The 20223-nt window shown below is 44.3% G+C and overlaps 1 long non-coding RNA gene and 1 pseudogene across 3 annotated transcripts; one reads left to right on the top strand and one right to left on the bottom strand.

Moving 5' to 3' along the window:
* The first annotated feature begins 6275 nt into the window (after positions 1-6275).
* On the top strand, positions 6276-10359 carry LOC123190804 (uncharacterized). Of its 3 annotated transcripts, none has more exons than XR_006496577.1 (4): positions 6276-6658; positions 6742-6810; positions 6887-9872; positions 10037-10359. It is a non-coding gene; the product is annotated as an uncharacterized lncRNA (long non-coding RNA). The 3 variants fall into 3 exon arrangements; XR_006496576.1 differs by having other exon boundaries at positions 6276-6810; positions 6887-7043; positions 7116-9872; XR_006496575.1 differs by having other exon boundaries at positions 6276-6810.
* An 8289-nt stretch (positions 10360-18648) lies between these two features.
* Positions 18649-19195, bottom strand: LOC123191975 (uncharacterized; annotated as a pseudogene).
* Between the last annotated feature and the right edge of the window lie 1028 nt (positions 19196-20223).

The raw sequence follows: 20223 nt of genomic DNA, 5'->3' as shown, positions 1-20223 counted from the left end.
TACATCAATATGTATTATTTCCATTAAGTCAGTTGCTCGCTCCATTGTTCCGGAGAACGGAGTTTTAGTCATCTTGCCCATAAGGCATGGTTCGCAAACATCAAGTGATTCATAATCAAGTGATTCCAGAATCCCATCAGCATGGAGTTTCTTCATGTGCTTTATACCAATATGAACTAAACGGCAGTGCCATAAATAAGTTGCATTATCATTATTAACTTTGCATCGTTTGGCTTCAATATTATGAATATGTGTATCACTACGATCGAGATCCAACAAACTATTTTTATTGGGTGTATGACCATCGAAGGTTTTATTCATGTAAACAGAACAACAATTATTCTCTGACTTTAAATGAATAACCGTATTGCAATAAACATGATCAAATCATATTCATGCTCAACGCAAACGCCAAATAACATTTATTTAGGTTTAACTCTAATCCCAAAAGTATAGGGAGTGTGCGATAATGATCATATCAATCTTGGAACCACTTCCAACACACATCGTCACTTCACCCTCAACTAGTCTATGTTTATTTTGTAACTCCTGTTTCGAGTTACTAATTTTTAGCAACTGAACAAGTATCAAATACCCAGGGGCTACTATAAACACTAGTAAGGTACACATCAATAACCTGTATATCAAATATACCCTTGTTCACTTTGCCATCCTTCTTATCCACCAAATATTCAGGGCATTTCCGCTTCCAGTGACCATTTCCTTTGCAGTAGAAGCACTCAGTTTCAGGCTTTAGTCTAGCTTTGGGCTTCTTCATGGAAGTGACAACTTGCTTGCCATTCTACATGAAGTTCCCTTTCTTTCTCTTTGCCCTTTTCTTGAAACTACTGGTCTTATTAATCATCAACACTTGATGCTCTCTCTTGATTTCTACCTTCATCGATTTCATCATCATGAAAAGCTCGGGAATCGTTTTGTCATCCCTTGCATACTATAGTTCATCACGAAGTTCTTCTAACTTGGTGATGGTAACTAGAGAATTCTGTCAATCACTATTTTATCTGGAAGATTAACTCCCACTTGATTCAAGTGATTGTAGTACCCAGACAATCTGAGCACATGCTCACTGCTTGAGCTATTCTCCTCCATCTTTTAGCTATAGAACTTGTTGGAGACTTCATATCTCTTAACTCGGGTATTTGCTTGAAATATTAACTTCAACTCCTGGAACATCTCATATGGTCCATGACGTTCAAAACATCTTTCAAGTCCCGATTCTAAGCCGTTAAGCATGGTGCACTAAACTATCAAGTAGTCATCATATTGAGCTAGCCAAACGTTCATAACATCTGCATCTTCTCCTGCAATAGGTCTGTCACCTAGCGGTGCATCAAGGACATAATTCTTCTGCGCAACAATGAGGATAATACTGAGATCATGGATCCAATCCGCATCATTGCTACTAACATCTTTCAACTTAGTTTTCTCTAGGAACATATCAAAAATAAAATAGGGGAGCTAAACGCGAGCTATTGATCTACAACATAGATATGCTAATACTACTAGGACTAACTTCATGATAAATTAAAGTTCAATTAATCAAATTACTTAAGAACTCCCACTTAGATCGACATCCCTCTAATCATCTAAGTGATCAAGTGATCCAAATCAACTAAACCATGTCCGATCATCACGTGAGATGGAGTAGTTTTCAATGGTGAACATCACTATGTTGATCATATCTACTATATGATTCACGCTCGACCTTTCGGTCTCCAGTGTTCCGAGGCCATATCTGCATATGCTAGGCTCGTCAAGTTTAACTGAGTATTCTGTGTGTGCAAAACTAGCTTGCACCCGTTGTAGATGGACGTAGAGCTTATCACACCCGATCATCACGTGGTGTCTGGGCATGACGAACTTTGGCAACGGTGCATACTCAGGGAGAACACTTTTATCTTGAAATTTAGTGAGAGATTATCTTATAATGCTACCATCAATCAAAGCAAGATAAGATGCATAAAAGATAAGCATCGCATGCAATCAAAATATGTGACATGATATGGCCATCATCATCTTGTGCCTTTGATCTCCATCTCCAAAGCATTGTCATGATCTCCATTGTCACCGACATGACACCGTGATCTCCATCATCTTGATCTATATCAATGTGTTGTCACATGTTCGTCTCGCCAACTATTGCTCTTGCAACTATAGCTATCACATAGCGATAAAGTAAAGCAATTATTTGGCACTTGCATCTTATGCAATAAAGAGACAACCATAAGGCTTCTGCCAGTTGCCGATAACTTCAACAAAACATGATCATCTCATACAACAACTTATATCTCATCACATCTTGACCATATCACATCACAACATGCCCTGCAAAACAAGTTAGACGTCCTCTACTTTGTTGTTGCAAGTTTTACGTGGCTGCTACGGGCTGAGCAAGAACCGTTCTTACCTACGCATCAAAACCACAACGATAGTTCGTCAAGTTAGTGCTGCTTTAACCTTCTCAAGGACCGGGCGTAGCCACACTCGGTTCAACTAAAGTTGGAGAAACTGACACCCGCCAGCCACCTGTGTGCAAAGTACGTCGGTAGAACCAGTCTCGCGTAAGCGTACGCGTAATGTCGGTCTGGGCCGCTTCATCCAACAATACCGCCGAACCAAAGTATGACATGCTAGTAAGCAGTATGACTTGTATCGCCCACAACTCGCTTGTGTTCTACTCGTGCATATAACATCTACGCATAAAACCAGGCTCGAATGCCACTGTTGGGGACCATAGTAATTTTAAAAAAATTCCTAAGCACACACAAGATCATGGTGATGCATAGCAATGAGATGGGAGAGTGTGTCCACGTACCCTCATAGACCGAAAGCGGAAGCATTAGCACAACGCGGTTGATGTAGTCGTACGTCTTCACGATCCGACGGATCAAGTATCGAACACACGACACCTCCGAGTTCAACACATGTTCAACTCGATGACGTCCCTCGAACTCCGATCCAGCCGAGCTTTGAGGGAGAGTTCCGTCAGCACGATGGCGTGGTGACGATGTTGATGTTCTACTGTCGCAGGGCTTCGCCTAAGCACCACTACAATATTATCGAGGTGGACTATGGTGGAGAGGGGCACCGCACACGGCTAAAAGATCCAAGAGATCAATTGTTGTGTCTATGGGGTGCCCCTCTCCTCAGTATATAAAGGAAGGGTGGAGAGGGCCGGCCAAAGGGAGGAGGCGCGCCCTAGGGGTGAGTCCTACTCCCACCGGGAGTAGGACTCCTCCTTTTCCTATTTGGAGAGGGAGAGGGAAGGAAGAGGAAGGAAAGGGGGGGCCGGCCCCCTCCCAATTCGGATTGGGCTTGGGGGGGCGCCCCCTCTCTTGATCCTTTCCCCTCCTTTCCACTAAAGCCCATTAAGGCCCATATACCTCCTGGGGGGTTCCGATAACCTCCCGGTGCTCCGGTATTATTCGGATCTCACCCGGAACCATTCCGGTATCCAAATATAGTCGTCTAATATATCGATCTTTACGTCTCGAACATTTCGAGACTCCTCTTCATGTCCATGATCACATCCGGGACTCCTAACTATCTTCGGTACATCAAAAACTATAAACTCATAATATAACCGTCATCGAACTTTAAGCGTGCGGACCCTACGGGTTCGAGAACTATGTAGACATGACCGAGACACGTCTCCGGTCAATAACCAATAGCGGAACCTGGATGCTCATATTGGCTCCTACATATTCTACGAAGATCTTTATCGGTCAAACTGCATAACAACATACGTTTGTTCCCTTTGTCATCGGTATGTTACTTACCCGAGATTCGATCGTCAGTATCTCAATACCTAGTTCAATCTCGTTACCGGCAAATCTCTTTACTCATTCCATAACACATCATCTCGCAACTAACTCATTAGTTGCAATGCTTGCAAGGCTTAAGTGATGTGTATTACCGAGTGGGCCCAAAGACACCTCTCCGACAATCGAAGTGACAAATCCTAATCTCGAAATACACCAACCCAACAAGTACCTTCGGAGACACCTGTAGAGCACCTTTATAATCACCCAGTTATGTTGTGACGTTTGGTAGCACACAAAGTGTTCCTCCGGTAAACGGGAGTTGCATAATCTCATAGTCATAGGAACATGTATAAGTCATGAAGAAAGCAATAGCAACAAACTAAACGATCAAGTGCTAAGCTAACGGAATGGGTCAAGTCAATCACATCATTCTCCTAATGATGTGATCCCGTTAATCAAATGGCAACTCTTTGTCTATGGCTAGGAAACATAACCATCTTTGATCCATGATCTAGTCAAGTAGAGGCATACTAGTGACACTCTGTTTGTCTATGTATTCATTCATGTATCATGTTTCCGGTTAATACAATTCTAGCATGAATAATAAACATTTATTATGATATAAGGAAATAAATAATAACTTTATTATTGCCTTTAGGGCATATTTCCTTCAAGATCCGCTCTTCGCACAACCTCGCGCCCGCCAACCGTAGAAGGGATCTCAATGACCCCATAGGTGTCATTTCCACCGACAATATCACTGTGATACAATTTTGAATGTGTATGCTTATGTGAGAAAAGGCCACATCGAGTGAAGATTTTTGTGTCCAAATGAAGCTGAAAAACTGTTGATTGATGTATCTGTGTACCTGAATTTTTGAAACAACACCTCTCTATTTACATAAAAAAACACGTGTCTCGTTTCAGGAAGCTGGGACTGAAGGGGAAGAGAGCTATGTCCAAGGGAACTTTTCTGTCGATAATCATGAATATTCAGATGGTTTGTTTCATGTTGATGACGCGATGCAAAATGATTCAGATGACGGGGATGTTTCATCGCAGCCACTACCACCCTATGTTGGCATGGTGTTTGACACAATTGAGGATGCCAAGAAATTCTACAATGACTATGCCTTCAAGTTGGGGTTCGGCACACATATATCTTCTACAAAGTACAACCAGAAGAGAGGCCAGAAACAAGAGGATGTGTTAATGATCAAGAGGGTCTTTGGGTGTGTGCACGCTAGAAAGCCCGATAAACCGGAAACAAGTCGCCAGGGGAAGTTCTTGGTCCTAGTCCAAGATGTTTTGCATTCCCTGTGCTTGAGCAAAAAACATTCATAATTTCCTTTCATTGTTGCAACCTTGATGATGTATTTAGATTCTATTTCAATTTGGAAACGTATGTTACACTAAAACAGAAAAAATAAGAGATCTCATATTTGGACTTGAGACATTCACGATAGCTCACATTTTGTCTTTTGAATTTTTTTGAGGTATGTGCCATATTTCCAGTACTACTCCATCACAGAATGTGTTGTTTGTTATATGATTCATGTTGTACATTTTGTCCTCCTTGGCATATACATGAACCTGGCATATACATGAATGTACCGTTTGCTTCATGTTGTGATATCATGTTTTTACTGCTCAGAAAAGCTATTCTATAGATGACTGATGATACATGATGGTTTCATTGTGCATTCTTGCTACAACATGTTTCCCTAGAGCACATAATAATACAAGTAGGATTCATTGTTTCAGCAAAAAAATACCAATAAGGAAGGAAACAAACTACAAAAAAGCCAGTCATTTTCATTGCCAACTCTGCATCCACCTATAGTTCACATTGATAGCTAAGCATGGCTAATGCTCCAGCATTTTCAAGAAAAGAGGGGAAAAGGGGACATGCCCCAGCATGATACATGCTCCAGCTTGAGTTTCGCAAAAAGACAACTAGCTAGTTAACATAAACTTGTTGTTTCAGTTACATAAAAGACTGTAGAGTACACAAGGACCTGCAAAAGCCTAAAAACTAAACTAGCAAGATCTTGTTTCGGAAACAGCATCTTCTACGAGCTTCTCAACAGTTTCTAGAACTCTTCGGCTGAGTTGACTATGTTTTGAGGATGTTTGAATAGCTTCGCCACAACGAATCACTACACCACGACACTACATTCCCTACAGACTTATGTTGGGAAAAGTCACTTTCACCGACCGACTGTTGGTTGGAAAAACATGTGACGAACAATCGGTCGGGAAAACTTGTAAACAGGAACGGACAGTCGGTCGGGAATGTGAGCACAATTATTGTCAAACGATGGATCCGGAAAGCTCTAAAGCCCATCCATGCATCGGTCGGGAAATAACCCCGACCAACGGTCTGTAGGAAATGGGCCAGCGCGCGCGTACAGAAATATTAGCGCCCCCTTTTGGCCCAAAGCCCGCGAAATGTTTCCCCACAACACATTAGTCACCACGCACGGGAGAGGCAAATCCCTATCCCCTTTCTCATTCCCCACGCGCGCCACCATGGGCACCCGCCGCTGGCCTCTCCACCCGGCGTTCGCGCTACCCTGCCCCCCGCACTACCCTGCTGGCTTGCTGCCCCCACACGCTCAAACCCTCTGCTCAACCCCGGTGCTCTCTCCTCACCTCGTCGTCGTCACGGCGGGCACCGTGTAGATCTGGGGCTTAATTTGCTGCAGATCCCAGGAGCGACGGGGCTTAACCTGCTGCAGACGGGGAAGACAGGGCGGGCGCCGTGACGGAGCACTCCCTAGAGGCGCTGGTGCTTACCTCTCGTGGAAGCTTTCAGGGTTGGGATCCCGGCGAGCGACGTCATCAGCTCCGGCACTTACCTCGACTCCCAGGTTCCCGTTCCTCCTTGCAAAAAGAGAGACTTGACTAGAGTATCACCTGTTAATCTTTCACCTTTTTTGTCCCATCCTCCTAGATGAGCATGGCAGAAGAAAGTGACGAGATTGCTACTAAGACAAGGCTGTTGTCACTTGAACTGTTGCAGGTTAGTTTACATCCTGGAGGCTGCTAATTTTGATTTTGTTTGTTTAGATGATATCTGCTGATTCTTTTACCTTCAGGGATTGTTACACTTGCGCCCGTGCATACGTGCTCATGTGCCTCCATGTGTGGCTCTCTAATCAGATCCAACCACTGCCTCCCTATACAGCAGGGGCCAAACTATGCGCCGCCCTACGCATAGTCGGATCTCTAATCAGATGAGCTGCCTCCACTATTGTACGCATGTTAAGCTGGGACGATAAAATTGCATGTGGCAAGTGATTGACCATCTACTGATTGATTTTGCAGATCTGGCAATCTGGATAGCTAAATATGTTATATAGCGGCCTCTATGATTTAGGACGTCCTCTTTTTCGGGAAATGATTCAAGGCATCTGAAACATGTGGAGAAACATATATAGCATTAGATAATTAATCTCACGGTTGGTCATATTATGATGCTCAGTAAACTTAAATAAGTTATACAGTTAACTTTTATGTCTTTGTCGTGCTTCCCAGAAAAGATAATGGTAATCGCAATAATATGCCACTATTTATGAAGAAAAACACTTGTATGTACTGTATTTGCAGCACTCAGTTGCATGGTTCTCTTGGTTCTTTAAAATATATAGGTTAACTTGAGCTAATTTCTTAGCATGTGTATGAGCATAGTTACGAGGCATCCAAAGCAAGGAGAGGTTAATTTCTTAGCATGTGTATGAGCATAGTTACGAATGTATGGGATGAACAGAACAATTTCCAATTTGACCCGTATTTGGTCACACAAGGTTAGCTTTTCTATAGCTTTTATTGATGAATTTGAAAATTATATGAGAAAAATAGGCGAATGTATGCTTCTTTAATGCTTCTTTAATCATGCATATTGATTATAACAGTCTTATGCTATTTGAACCTTTTCACTATGCTTTGTACATATAACTTATACTATGCGCAAATATATTGTTTCCATGTAAGAAAAAATGATAAATAAAAATTAAGTCAAAAAATACATACAATGCCTTCTGAATCTGAGCAATATCCCCACAATTTTTTTCTGTATCACAAAGAGACCACCATGATGAGTATGTGTTCCAATGAGCAAGTGGTGCTAGCGTAACTCATGAATAAGGGAACACTATATCAAGGCTGTGAAGAAGGCTACCATCGAGACAAAGAGCGAGCACCCCAAGGGTTAATGCGTGGCGTAGAAGGTTATCAAAAGAACTATGTCATTTTTTTAAATTAATTTCCTAGATAAGTACACTCGCACATGCATCTTTGCGACAAAATAAAAACTGCACTACTCTCTCTCTCTCTCATCTAATGTTATCAGAAGTACTAATTGTGGATTTCATCGCTATTTTCTCCAAAAACTCTATTTAGTATCCCTTCCAATGTAAGTTTATTACTATGTGATTAGAGAAATAAAGAGGTATATGCGCATACTGTAAGATCATGATCAGTGGTGTACAGAAATCCTATGAAGTGAAATACACAACGTATTTTATATATACTGTCTGTGGTTAAATTCCAATGTATGTATATTAAGATATTTGTTAGAAGTGTCATTAATGCAAACCATTGTGCTGTAATACTTCACGCAGGATATCTAAAGGGAACTCTTTTAAATTATGGTCTTATTCTACAACTATGATTAAGGGAGTATGCACGGGTTGATGAAAATGTCGCACAATTAATTCTATGTTGTATCACCCAATGGACAGCAGCTTCCTTGACTTTATTTTGTTCTCATCTAGTGGCATGGTATTCTGCCATGTTCCCTTGTCTTTATGTACAGTTTCGATGTCCAGTGAAAAGACCAAATCATTTACTTAGTCGCTCTTGGCCTGTTCTGCTATCATGGTTTTACTGATGTTCACATTCCAAATTAACAATTAGTTGCTAGTGGGTGTTGTCCTTGCTGAAATGCTCACTTTATGGATTCCAAAGCTTCTTTGTTTACATCTGAGCGTTGGAGTGCTTCCAATTAAAGGACTTGTATTATTATGCATGGCTAATTAATACACTTCTATAACTATGGAATTTTGATATTTGTTGTACTAAAACTCCACTATGACAACCGGTGCACAACAACAACTTTGTAATCCATGTGCAGCTTCTAGGTTCCGGCTTTGTAGTGTGCATCATATCTAGCTAAAAAATGTAATGATGTGAAACTATGTTAGATCTTGCTGGTGTGCTGCTTGTCAACCTTGCTATGTTGTTGTCTGCTGAATTCTGGGTGTACATCGACGCAAATGAACATGGAAACAACTTCAGAACTATTCTTCACATTTTTTTTACTAAAAATTCGAACCACTGAACATGATCACTTCCATATCTCTGAAATGAGAATTTACTCAAGTTTCTATTCTGCTAGCGATAGTTTTGTTGTCATGTTCATATAAGAAAATGCCAAATACAAATGGCCTTCATTAGCATTACTATATTAGCAACACAATATGTAGTAGCAAACCCCAACATAAATGATATCTTTAGTTCCTATGACAGATATAGATGGATTATTAGTTCATAAAGCAAGCGATACAGCAAAAAACTAAGTGTTATGTATTTGTGAATCAGAAAAAGGTGAACTCTCTCTCTCTCTCTCTCTCTCTCTCTCTCTTTCTCTCTCTTTCTCTCTCTCTAGGGTCTCTTGAACATATTCACTTCTTCCTGCATGATTTCTCTCCCCTTTTTAGATTTATTTTTGTGTTTGCCAACTTCGTAGTTTTACTTATATTCCAGTGAGCTCTGTTCTATACTGGTGTAGTTATGTTTGTAATGTTTTTTCTCCTTGTGTGCTGATTTTGCAATGGTAATTGGTTTCTGTACTCTGCAAGCCTCATGATACTAATTGAAATATCCTTTATCATGTTGCAGATGCTTAGCAAATGCTTTCGCTGCTACCTGTTCTTAATCAGTTGCTACTTTTTCTTAATCATCCGATTTCTTACTCCTTTCATTTATGTAGGAATAGCATGTAGGTAGTTATCCCCCATGGGCACATAGACCAGGATACATTGTATCTCAGGATATAGGAAACACAAAAGAGGTGTGCTAAAGGTACGCGCCCTTCTAAAATTTCTAGAAGGGTACCCCTTTTCCTGTCTCAGTGGTAATGAGTTATCTTCAGTTGCTTTGGTATGAAATGATGTTGAAGGCAGCTTAGAGAAAATATAATGGTCTGTAGTTGGTGCGGAATATTTATTGGGTATTTTGACTTGCAGATGTTCAAGCTGGAGAATGTTCTCCAATGGGATGAAGAACGAAGGCTTTGATGTCAAGTGCGAGAATGATGAAACGATCTTGCTGGAAAGCTGTGAGGATGGGTAGTAGTTGCCCACTACAAGGAGCCAAGGCAGATGATGTTTTGCAGAAAACAAAGTGATGAACTTTTGCTCTCAGACAATGAACTATCAAGTTTCCTCTATTTAATTAGTTACATTAGTTTATTTATAGCAAACTTGGCTGCTCATTGGTTCATAACAAATGAACTATTTATATGTGAAAATTAATGAATGTGTATGACTATTGTTTGGTTCTGGTTTAATATTGTTGAATGATGCATGTTATTGTTATGTACGAATATGTAACTTGATGGACATTCTGTTGGTAACGTGAAATCCTGCTATGGGAGGGCTAACAGATGTTGGTCGGCAAAACATACCTTGTCAGACCAGGAAAGGCTAATGCTTGGCCCCATAGGATGTTGGTCGGGAAAGAAGAACCTATCAGATAGTCGGTCGGGAAATCTCTTGGCTGCGCTAATGGATTGTTGGTCGGGAAAGATTACACTGTCTGATAGTCGGTCAGGAAAGGCCCATGGCAACCCCAACAGACTGTCGGTCGGGAAAGGCCCACGGCAACCCCAACATACAGTTGGTCGGGAAAGATACACCATAGCTGACAAACAGTCGGTCGGGAAAAATATGTCGGTCGGGAAAGGGTTTTCCCATCTGGACTTTCCCCAACAGACGGTGTCGGTCGGCAATACTCTTTCCCGACCGACTGTGTGTTGGGGGAACTTGTATTCCCGACCAACCTAGTTGTTAGGGATGTAGTGTTGTGGTATAGTGAATGTTTGGACATTGAGCAACGACCTCGTGTCCCAAGCATACAAAAAGAAAACATAGAAAAACATCATTAGAAACACAGGAGGGGGATGTTGATAGGAGTCATATTCACAAAACTAGTGTTTCGAAAAACAAAAAAATGTTATTTAGCTACTCCCTCCTTCCATCTATATAGGGCCTAATATGTTTTTCGAGGCTAACTTTGACCAAATGTTAGAGCAATAATATATGACATGCAACTTACACAAAGCATACCGCAAAATTCGTATGTGAAAGGAGCTTTCAATGATATAATTTTCACATTATACATCTTATGTACTATTAATCTTGTCAATAGTCAAAGGCGGTCTTGAAAAACGCATTAGGCCCTATATAAATGGAGTACTAGTGTTGCATAGAAAAAATGGTTATACCGTGTTGAATGGCTTCATCACCCTTGCTATTAGATTCCATGTATAGAATAACAAAGAATCCACAATCAAACTTGCCAAAAAAAGGTACACCTAAAAATGCTTCCTGAAACAAATGTAGAAAGTTGTGGATGCGCACATGAAAGAAAAGAAAAATGAAAAAGATAATAATACGTTGTTGATTGCTGCGGGTACCCCTTTGGGCTGAAACAATCGAACTTGTCAAGATCAAGCTTCCATAGGTTTCGTTCTCGGACCAGAGTTTTGAAGTTTGTTATCTGCACATATAATATCAGAAAAATTAAGATGTAAAAATATGGCACGGTGACATCTTCTTTGATTGGCACAACATCAATTTGATATGAGAAAAATAATGAAAATGACCAAACAAAGATGGAAAAAAGCGGTGTAGTTTTCATACCAGATTGCAACATGGGTGCTCAAAGTTGCTGACGTAGTCAGGGTCGTCGCTCCTGGAGTCAAAAAACATTGAATTGTTTTTGCATCAAGTTCGCAACAACAACTTCCCAATGTCCATCCTTGACAATGGTGAAGAAGAGCTGCAATATTAACATTTTTTTCACAAGCCTAGATGATGATGCACTAAAAGATAGCTGTGAAAAGATAGCTTATAGCATTATAAAAAATTCAGTAGCATAAAAACTATAAAATTCAGTCAGAAAGCTATGAACTACAGAAAACTTACCGGGCAACCGGCTGACATCCTACGAAAGCTCTCTGGAGTCGGAGATGAGGGACTTGTTCAAATCCCCATATCTAACCTACGTAGTATAGTTTACTAGATACATAATAGTCTCAGTAATCACCAATTTTAAAGATACATGAAGCAATGCGGCTTGGAACATACTCTGTTCGTCCCATATTAGTTGTCACTAAAATGGATATATGTAGATGTATTTTAGTGTTAGATACATCCGTTTAAGCGATTACTACTATGGGACGGAGGGAGTAGTAGTGCTGAAAAACATGCTATCGGATGCATCATTGTACACATCAGGGGTTCTGTTTTATGGTTATTGGGAGTAATTGGTCCAAATAGAAATAGAAACAAATATCCATGTCCTGGTATTTGCCTTGTATAATTTTGAACACGCCAATCTAAGAGAAATCAATCAGAATGTTTCTTGGGACAAGGCTACGATTTCTTTAATTGGTAGGCATGCTATGGGGCCATTTTTCTTTATCGAGAGTAATATGTGAAGATAGATCTAGAGAAGCCTTCCGATCTTTCAAAACCATAACGATTATATTTTCGTGGGCCTTGGGTGCAACATAGGATGACACACATGACCAGGAGTATAATTGCTAGGTGGCCTCAAGTGTTGTGAATCTGCAATAACATAGAAGGTCGCAAGCCATTCGCTAAACATCCAATGTTGCTAGTATGGAGAAATACCATTATTGTTCCATAATCTGTAAGTGCCTGTAAGACAATAAGTTTTGGGGAACCAGCACAACCCTCTAGGGGTGGCTTATCTCATTATATATAATGGTTGTGTTACAATATGTACCATATACGTACATAGGTACAGAAGCTATACATAGTCTAACACCCTCCCTCAATCTTAGCCACTTTCTAAAGAACTGAGAAGGGTAAGATTGCGCCTACAAGCCTCAAACTGTGGCAGCGGTAAAGGCTTAGTGAAGATGTCTGCAAGTTGATCCTTAGATGAGATAAACTTGATCTGGAGTTGCTTCTGTGATACACGTTCCCATACAAAGTGATAGTCAACTTCAATGTGTTTCATTCGGGCATGAAATACTGGATTTGCAGAAAGGTATGTAGCACCGATGTTATCACACCAAAGAATAGGAGGCTGTGGTTGAGACAAACCCAACTCCTGAAGCAAAGACTGCACCCAAATAATCTCTGCAGTAGCATTAGCCACAGCCTTGTACTCAGCTTCAGTACTGCTACGTGACACAGTAGCCTGTTTCCGAGCACTCCAGGCGATCAAATTAGAGCCAAAGAATACTGCATAACCCCCCGTGGATCGCCTGTCATCTGGGCTACCAGCCCAATCTGCATCAGAGAAGGCCGAAAGGACCCGAGAGGAAGTCGGCCGAATATGCATACCAAATGTCAGGGTGAACTGAACATAACGAAGAATGCGTTTAACAGCAGCCCAATGAGTATCTCTGGGAGCCTGAAGATACTGACAAACCCTGTTAACAGCATAAGAGATATCTGGTCTCGTGATCGTCAAGTACTGAAGTCCACCAACAATGCTCCTGTACTCTGTGGCATCCGCAGGAGACAAAAGCTCACCATCAACAGCTGTTATCTTGTCGGTAGACGACATGGGTGTGGTGGTCGGTTTGCACTTCAGCATGCCAGCTCTCTGTAACAACTCCAAGGAGTACTTCTTCTGCGTAAGGACAAGACCAGTAGCACGAGAAGTGACCTCAACTCCAAGAAAGTAGTGAAGCTTCCCAAGATCTTTGACCGCAAAATCAGCACCAAGAGAGCAGACAAGAGCATCAGCAGCATACTGAGAAGAGCTGACAAGGATAATATCATCGACATATACCAAAAGATACATAGTGACTTCTGGCTTCTGTAGAAGAAATAACGAAGTGTCAGCAGTAGACGGCACAAACCCATGAGCACGAAGGGCAGAGGCAAGGCGGGCATGCCAGGCACGAGGAGCTTGCTTCAAACCATATAGTGCTTTGGAAAGACGACAGATATAGTCAGGACGATCAGGATCAGAGAAACCAGGCGGCTGTTTCATATAAACCTCTTCCTCCAAAAATCCATGTAGAAAAGCATTCTGCACATCAAGTTGACGAAGTGACCAACCACGAGAAACAGCAATGGAGAGAAGAAGCCGAATAGTGGTAGGCTTGACGACAGGACTGAAGGTGTCCTCATAGTCAAGACCATGACGCTGCCGAAAACCGCGAGCAACAAGTCGCGCTTTGTAACGCTCAATAGATCCATCCGAATGCTTCTTCACTTTGAATACCCATTTTGAGTCAATAACATTTACCCGTGGTGGTGGAGGAACGAGAGTCCATGTCTTGTTACGAAGAAGAGCATGAAACTCCTGCTCCATAGCCTCTCGCCAATGTGGAATGCGCAGGGCAGCCTGATATGAGCGAGGCTCAGAAGATGGATCCGCAACAGCAGCAGCCAAACAAGCAGCCAACCAAGCAACCGTACCATCCTTACGTTCCTTAGGTTTGAAAATGCCACTGCGACTGCGTGTATGTGGTCGGGACACAGGAACCACCGAGGTCGACGGAGCAGCCTGCAACGGGCTGGAGGACGGCGACGTTGACGAGTCAGCCGGTGACGAGGAGCCAGTCACGGTAGCCTCGGACTCGGTTGGCGAAGAAGGCCGACCCACCGGCGAAACCGGCAGAGCAGACGAAGCAGCTGGCGACTCCGGCATCACAGACCGGGCCGATGGCGAGCTCGGCATAGTGGGCCGTGGCGCGGCCGGTGTCGCGGGCCGATCCGCTGATGAAGGCGACGTGAGGACCCGAGCCGCGGGCGAAGACGGCGTGACGGGCCGAGCCGCAGGCGAAGACGGCGTGACGGGCCGAGCCGCGGGCGACTCGGCGGCCGCTGGCGAAACGGACCGAGCAGTGGAGATGCTCGGCGCGACGGGCTCGTCGGGTGACCATGCATGGGCACGCGAATCGATGCCATGCAACATAGGGCGATCGACGTGCCCACCAGAAGACGACGATGATGATGGTGAATCCTCCAACAGCTCCAAACGAGCTCCACGTCCGGTTCCTGCACCATGGTTAGGTAACAGCAAAGGAGAGTATGCAACATCATCAAATTGGTCAGAAGCAACAGAGGATGAATGCAGGGATGGTGGTTCGACAGTGGACACAGGAAGGTTGGCAAAGGGAAAAACATGCTCATCAAACACGACGTCCCGAGATATATAGACACGATTAGTGGGAACATGAAGACATTTGTAACCTTTATGAAGAGAGCTATAGCCAAGAAAAACACACTTCTTAGAACGAAACTCAAGCTTGCGCTTGTTATATGGACGAAGATGCGGCCAGCAAGCACACCCAAATACCTTGAGAAAGGTATAATCAGGTTGTTCATTAAGGAGAACCTCAATGGGAGTCTTCATGTTTAAAACACGAGTAGGAGTACGGTTGATGAGAAAGCATGCAGTGGTGAAAGCATCACTCCAAAACCGAAACGGAACAGATGCATGGGCCAAAAGAGTAAGACCAGCTTCAACAATATGACGATGCTTACGTTCGACTGAACCATTCTGCTGATGTGTATGTGGACATGCTAAACGATGAGCTATCCCAAGCGACTGAAAGAAAGAGTTGAGGTTGCGATACTCGCCCCCCCAGTCTGACTGGACATGAACAATTTTGTGCTTGAGAAGACGTTCAACATGTTTTTGAAACTGAACAAAAATATCAAACACATCAGATTTGCGTTTAATAAGGTAAAGCCAGGTAAAGCGACTATAAGCATCAACGAAACTGATATAGTAATTATGACCACTGACAGAAGTCTGAGCAGGACCCCATACATCTGAAAACACAAGTTCTAAAGGATGTTTCACCTCACGACTGGACTCCGAAAAAGGAAGTTGATGACTCTTCCCCTGCTGACAAGCATCACACACTGCTACATCTTTATGACTAGACAAACTAGGAAGCTCATGACGACGCAAAATATGACGGACAATAGGTGTGGCCGGGTGACCAAGACGAGCATGCCACTGTGACGGAGAGACCCGAACTCCACTGAAAACACGAGCGACACCAGGATGCTCCAGACGGTAGAGGCCCTGGCACAACCGCCCACTAAGAAGAATGTCCCTCGTGCCCCGATCCTTAATAAAAAGATCAAAAGGGTGAAATTCACAAAGCACATTATTATCACGTGTGAGTTTAGGAACTGAAAGAAGATTACGGGTCACAGATGGAACTCGAAGAACATTGCGAAGCTGAAGACTCCTATTGGCATGTCTAGTGAGAAGAGATGCTTGACCAATATGAGAGATGTGCATACCTGCTCCATTGGCGGTGTGGATCTTGTCGGAGCCATGATAGGGTTCACGAGTGTGAAGCTTCCCCATCTCGCTGGTTAGATGCTCTGTCGCCCCAGAGTCCATGTACCAGTGTGGATCGATGGAGTAGGACTGAGTGTGTCCCTGTTGCTTCTGCGGCGCGGGACGATCAGCCATGGCGACCTGACGGGCATTGTTGCGTGTATCTTTGCCGTCATTGCCAAGACCAAGGAAGCTTCGCTGGAAGCGCTTATGACACTTGGAGGCCCAGTGCCCATCGCGGCCACAAAGCTGACACACACGTGGACCGCCAGCCCCCGGTAAGGTCGCAGTAGGTGGGGGGGCCGAGGCGGGCGACGGTGGCAGCCCCAAGGGAGACCGGGGTGATGAAGAAGAGCGGCCACCCTTGGTGGCGGCGTTGGCCGAGAGGGAGCCAGTGCCCCTGGTGCGGCGAGTCTCGACCCGTTGCTCAGTGAGAAGGAGCCGAGAGAAAACCTCGTGTGCCAGCATGGGTGTCGAGTTGCCCCGCTCGTTGATGATCTCGACTAAGGCATCATACTCCTCATCAAGACCATTGACAATAAACGAGTTGAACTCGGAGTCGGTGAGGGGCTGTCCAATGGAGGCCAATGTGTCGGCGAGGCCCTTGACCTTGTTGTAGAACTCAGTGGCAGTGGAGTCAAGCTTCTGACACTCTCCAAGCTGACGACGGAGTGCAGAGACACGAGCCTGGGACTGCGCTGCAAAGGTGCGCTCAAGGATGGTCCAGGCCTCATGAGACGTCTTCGCGAAGACAACAAGGCCGGCAACTGCCGGCGAGAGCGACCCCTGGATGGAGGAGAGGTTCGCCTGGTCCTGCCCCGTCCAGACGCGATGGGCCGGATTGTAGACCGGACCGTGCACGCTGTCTACCAGCGCGGGTGGGCAGGGAAGCGATCCGTCGACGTAGCCTAGCAGGTAGTGACTCCCCAAGAGCGGGAGAACCTGCGCACGCCAGAAGATGTAGTTGTCGGCGGAGAGCTTGATGGTGATGAGATGACCGAAGTGAAACGGCGGCGGCGAAGACAATCCCATCGAGGAGGCTGCCTGGGGTGCAAACACCATGGAGGCAGCCGGAGGCACCGAAGCCGATGCAGGAGGAGGCGGGACCACAGCCAGGGCGGGCGCCGCAAAGCTCGCGGCCGGTGCGGACGCCGCAAGGCCCGCGGCCGGGGCGGACGCCGCCAACCCCGCCAGCGGGGCAGTGTGATCCGCTTGCGGCAAGAGCGGCGGGACGACGCCTGCGGAGTCCGCAGCGGACGGCGGCGCCGCGGTGTGGACCACGAGGTCACGCCCAAGCGAGGGCGCCGGTGGCGTGGAGAAGACGGAGCCGATGCTCCTTGTCCCGATCGGAGCCGGAACAGAGACGACATCGAGCGGAAGGTTGAGCAGAGCCGCAAGAGAGGCCGGGAGGACGCCCGCAGCAGTGGAACCGGTGGTGGCGGCGCTCGACATGGCGGCGGCGCGATCGGTGGCGCGGCGGCGGCGGTGAAGGCGGCGGCGGCTGTGGCGGCGGTGCGGGTATTAGGGTTTAGAAGCGGAAGCGATCGTAACCTAGCGTGATACCATGTAAGACAATAAGTTTTGGGGAACCAGCACAACCCTCTAGGGGTGGCTTATCTCATTATATATAATGGTTGTGTTACAATATGTACCATATACGTACATAGGTACAGAAGCTATACATAGTCTAACAGTGCCTAAAAATTCTAGTGCAAAATTTGGAGGACGATGGGAAATGAAGACTTGATCTCTTATGCAAGGAGGATGCCAATGTAAGAAGCCTTGATATTCTCAGGCGTGAGAAAGATGTCGAGGAAATAACCTTTGACCTGGTAGTCGAGGCGGAGGATTCCAAGCATGTAAGTCGTGGCCTAGTAGTCTAGGAGGACGATATGGACAATATGAGTCTTGCTCTGCTAATACCAGTGGGGCTGGCGAAAATATAGGCCATCATCTACTGGTGCATGATGAGATGAACATGATATGTCACTGATCTGAAAGAAGTGGAGGATGATGTCCATGATAAGCAAGTACCAAAGGAGGACAACGAGGGAATAAGGCTTCCATGTATGTTTTCTCAATACTTAATTCTCCCTTGCATGTATTTACCGGCGATTTTTGGTCCGGTACAACAAACTGATTAATGACTCTTTGTTTGTATCAACTATTGATGTGCCTTTCCGGAAACCATATTTTTCAAGGACACTTACTATGTGCTTCTTTTCAGGACATACATGAATATTTGAACCATATTTCTCCTATAAAGGGGATAAAAGTGTATGTCTCATTTTCCAGAGAAGCCTTCCGATATTTTAAAACCATAGCGATTGTTCCCAGACCATGGGTGCGACATGAGACTCCACACACGACTAGGAGCAGAACCGCCAGGTGGCCTCAGGTGTTGTGAATGTGCAATAATATGGTCAGTCTCAACTCATTCGCTAAACATCCAATTTTGTTGGTAAGGAGAAATACTGTTGTTGTTTTCAAGATCTATTAATGGCCTGAAATATTCTGGTGCAAAATTGTTAGGATGATGGGAAATGAAGCCTTGATGTCCAGTGCAAGTAGGATGCCAATGAAAGGTACCTTGATGTTTTAAGGCATGAGGAGGATGTCGTGGATGTAACACTTGACATGGTAGTTCAGTTGAGGTTGCGGAGCATGTAAATCATCACCTAGTAATCCAGGAGGAGTTAATGGAAAATATGAGCCTTGCTCTACTAGTACAAGAGGAGTAGCCAAAAATATAGTCCATCGTCTACTCGTGCATGAAGAGAATAAACATGTATACGATCTTTGGTCTGAAATAAGAGAAGGATGATGTCCATGATAAGAAATTACCAGAGAAGGACAATGATACGTCTCCAACGTATCTATAATTTTTGATTGCTCCATGCTATATTATCTACTGTTTTGGACATTATTGGGCTTTATTATCCACTTTTATATTATTTTTTGGGACTAACCTATTAACCGGAGGCCCAGCCTAGAATTGATGTTTTTTTTTCCTGTTTTAGGGTTTCGAAGAAAAGGAATATCAAACGGAGTCCAAACGGAATGAAACCTTCGGGAACGTGATTTTCTCAACGAACAAGACCCGAGAGACTTGGACCTACGTCAAGAAAGAAAAGAGGAGGCCACGAGGTAGGGGGGCGCGCCTACCCACCCAGGCGCGCCCTCCACCCTCATGGGCCCCTTGTTGCTCCACCGACGTAGTCCTTCCTCCTATATATACCTACGTACCCCCAAACGATCAGATACGGAGCCAAAACCCTAATTCCACCGCTGTAACTTTCTGTATCCACGAGATCCCATCTTGGGGCCTGTTCCGGAGCTCCGCCGGAGGGGGCATCGATCACGGAGGGCTTCTACATCAACACCATAGCCCCTCCGATGAAGTGTGAGTAGTTTACCTCAAACCTACGGGTCCGTAATTAGTAGCTAGATGGCTTCTTCTCTCTTTTTGGACCTCAATACAATGTTCTCCCACTCTCTTGTGGAGATCTATTCGATGTAATCTTCTTTTTGCGGTGTGTTTGTTGAGATCGATGAATTGTGGGTTTATGATCAAGTCTCTCTATGAACAATATTTGAATCTTCTCTGAATTCTTTTATGTATGATTGGTTATCTTTGCAAGTCTCTTTGAATTATCAGTTTGGTTTGGCCTAATAGATTGATCTTTCTTGCAATGGGAGAAGTGCTTAGCTTTGGGTTCAATCTTGCGGTGTCCTTTCCCAGTGACAGTAGGGGCATCAAGGCACGTATTGTATTGTTGCCATCGAGGATCACAAGATGGGGTTTTCTTCATATTGCATGAGTCTATCCCTCTACATCATGTCATCTTGCTTAAGGCGT

This window comes from Triticum aestivum, chromosome 2A (assembly GCF_018294505.1).
Source record: "Triticum aestivum cultivar Chinese Spring chromosome 2A, IWGSC CS RefSeq v2.1, whole genome shotgun sequence".
Taxonomy (NCBI): Eukaryota; Viridiplantae; Streptophyta; class Magnoliopsida; order Poales; family Poaceae; genus Triticum; species Triticum aestivum.
The sequence above is the reverse complement of the archived record's forward strand: the minus strand, read 5'-3'. Positions and strand labels throughout refer to the sequence as shown.